The sequence below is a fragment of the Medicago sativa genome, chromosome 7 (genome assembly GCF_051527215.1).
Source record: "Medicago sativa cultivar Bolivia chromosome 7, Bolivia_mono, whole genome shotgun sequence".
Lineage (NCBI taxonomy): Eukaryota > Viridiplantae > Streptophyta > Magnoliopsida > Fabales > Fabaceae > Medicago > Medicago sativa.
The window spans coordinates 100254075-100257582 of NC_140755.1; the positions used below are offsets into that span (position 1 = coordinate 100254075).

Below are 3508 nucleotides of genomic sequence, written 5' to 3' on the forward strand. Positions count from 1 at the left end.
GTTTACTTGCTCAGGACTTCTAACAACACTACCTAGTTCGCAATCAATGCCAATATGGCCAAATACACCACAAATTTCACAAGAAGGAGATGCAGAAGAAGAAGAAGAAGAAGAAGAAGAGATGACACTAACATTTTTGTTTTCAAATTTTTGGGTTAATGCATCAATCTTAACGGCTAGGTGATCATAGTTAGAAACTTCATACATACCTGCCTCCTTTTTGGAGGGTGAAGAATTAGTGATGGCTCTCTCGTTGGTCCACTTGTAATGATTTTGAGCCATGTCTTCAATCAAGGCGTATGCTTTTGTGTAATTCTTGTTCATTTAAGCTCCACATGCAGCTGCATCAACATAAATTTTTGTGGTATACAAAAGACCATTATAAAAAATGTGAATAATAAGCCAATTCTTTAAACCATGATGGGGACAAAGTCTAAGCATTTCTTTGAAACTCTCCCACGCATCGTAAAGAGATCCTCCATCTTTTTGAGTGAATTGTGTGATTTGAATCCTTAATTGGACGGTTTTAGAATAGGGAAAGAATCGGGCAAGAAAAACTTGCTTCATTTGTTGCCATGAAAAGATAGAACCAATTTCCAATGAATGAAACCAAGCACTAGCTCTACCCCCTAAGGAGAAAGGAAAGAGGTGCAGCCTTACGGCCTCTTGGTTTGCATTCAAGGTTCCACTGAGTCTTAAAAAGGTTGAAATATGAAAATTCGGATCCTCAGTGGGTGATCCGAAAAATTGATTTTGATGCACTAAGTGAACAAGTGCAGGTTCTATTTCAAAATTGTCCTCAACCGTTGGGTACACAATAGCATCGTATGACTCATTTGAAGATGGGATTGCATACTCTTTGAGAGAGCGTTCCTTAGTCATATCGTTATTATCTTCCCAAGAAGTTAAAGGAAAAAGAAGAAATAGAGAAAGAAAGAAATAAAATAAAATAAGATAAAGCAAAAGATTTTTTTTTTTATGGAGAGAGAGAGAGAGATTTTTTTTTTCTAAAATAAAAGTAAAATAATAATAAAAGAGGAAATAATATATTTTATATATATATGTTTTTTTTATTTTTAGAAATAAATATAAAAAGAATAGGATAAAATAACGAAAAAGTTTTTTTTTTTTTAGTCTAATCGTTAAAAAAAAGTTAACCAAATTTCAATAACTCCCCAGCAACGGCGCCAAAAACTTGATAGAGCCAAACCGCAAGTGCACGGTCTATCGAAGTAATAGTAGTAAGAGAGAGTATCGTTCCGCTAGGGAGTTGTGAATTCAATTAACTTTTAGAGAATGATTAGAAGAGAAGAAATATTATAAAAGGAGGTTTAATTGCTAAAGGTAAATAACAATAATAATAAAGAGCCTTGGGATTATTGGTTTGTCATAATAACAAATCTTTCACTAGACAAGACTTTAACTTCTAATTCCATGGTTTACACATTAATTTCTAAAGACCGGTTTCCCTTTAGCCCCTCACCTTTCCGATGAAAGTCCAGTGAGAGTTTACTTCTAGTAACCAAGCCTATTTCGCTGACTTGATTACTAGAAGATGCTTATAAGGATTGAAACTACTTGTGTCTCAATAATTGCAAAGACTATTTCGCTGCCTTTGCAATTATTGTCTAGATTCACTTGTTCCAACATCAAAGCTCCGCTCTCGCTTTATGAATTGATGTTTGGGATGATGGATTAACAATTATCAAACCCTCCACTTTCGCTTCTACAGTTTGATAATGGTTAATCCATGTTAAAACGGTGAATCTAAATTAGAAATTATGGTTACATAGAATTAGGGTTAAAGCTTGGTTCGTTAGGATTATGTCATTAGACTTTCCCAACAATCCCAAGACAAATAAGTGTCTACTCACTAATGTTCATTGTAGACATAGAGAAGAAGGAGAAGAAGAAGAATATAAAAATAATAGAGTGAACTTTTATTCCAAGAACAAAATATGAATGTTTATGATGAAGTGCTACTCTATTTATAGCTTTACATTTGACTTAAAATCTAAGCAACTATAAGGGCTAATCAGTAAAACTACAACAGAGTAACTTGGGCCCGAAGAAAAAGCAGCAAAAGAGATTCTGGGGGGTGGCACGGCCGTGCCACATGTTGGCACGGGCCGTGCCAAGCTTCTGACTTTGTGGAGATATATTTTTGTCTCCGTATCTTCGTATTTTTGCACTGTATTTGTTCCAGTCCTCTTTCTTTTGCTCCAAGACACCTTCCACCATATATTCGTTCCTAAAATAAAATAAAATGCAATTTGAAGTAAAATATTCAAAAAGGAAATAAAACTAAAATAAAATAAAACTAAATCTAAATAAAACGATACTAAATAATGCATAAAAATAGACTAAATATAGACTCATCAACCCTCATCGTCGTAGGTTGAGCAAAAGCTCCTAAGGCATAAGCCCTCATCGTCGTGGGTTGAGCAAAAGCTCCAGGGCATGAGCCCTCATCTATAAATGAGTATGCATGGACCCAACATCTTACGTCTTAGAAACTTCATGAACATCTATGACATCTTAACAACTTGACGACTTCATAGCGACTCGACGACTTAACAACTTCATATCATCTTAACGTCTTAACATCTTAACATCTTAGCATCTTAAAACATCATATATAATTCACATTAATACTCATATAACAATATCACATTGATAATATTAACAGCAACATGACAACACACAATTAATTCATCGTATATCATCGTATTCAAGTATCAACAATTCATCATGCATCTTTGTAAGAACATAAATAATCATGCACAACATATTTTCATGTCAAACCAAGGCTACTGGAAATATATCACAATTATCAACAACTTTCATGTTTACAACAAAGATCAATTCAAAACAGAAACATATGAACAAAACGCAAAAACATGAAACAGAGAATGTTGTCACCGTACAATTTCGCTAAGACCTCCTTGGAGTATTTTCATCATAACTCAAAAACTAAAAATCATATTCACGTCAAACCAAAGCCACTGGAAAGCTAACAAAATTATCTAAAACTTTATGTTTACGCCTAAGACCAATTCTGTACCGATCAATACCAGTTTTCATTTTAAATTCGGAAAAGTTGTGCTGAAAGTCCATAAAAATTCACTGTGACCTACGTGCAATAATTTGACCATAACTCAAGTTCTATAAATCATTTTGAAGTCAAACCAACGGCATTAGAAAGCTAACATCCATACCTACAACTTTCGTGTTTACACCTAAAGCCAATTCAAAACTGAAATGTGTGAAAAAGATGCAAAAACATGAAACAGAGAATGCTGTCAGAGATAGCTCTCGGGAAAACTCCATTTTTCATCCCAAAATCCCAATTTTGAATCCCCTAAGCCCAAAAACATTATATTTCATCAATTTTGAGTGAAACCTAATTCCTCTAATCATCAAAATCAAACAACAACAACCATTAATTCTCAATTCTTCACTTAAACCCTAATTCTCGATCTCTCAAAAACTCTTCCTACAACTCGTT

General features: G+C 34.0%; 1 non-coding gene across 1 annotated transcript; it reads left to right on the forward strand.

The window, feature by feature from the left end:
- Window positions 1-412: 412 nt before the first annotated feature.
- Window positions 413-519, forward strand: LOC146911207 (small nucleolar RNA R71). Its single transcript, XR_015020893.1, has one exon. It is a non-coding gene; the product is annotated as a small nucleolar RNA R71 (small nucleolar RNA).
- Window positions 520-3508: the final 2989 nt, after the last annotated feature.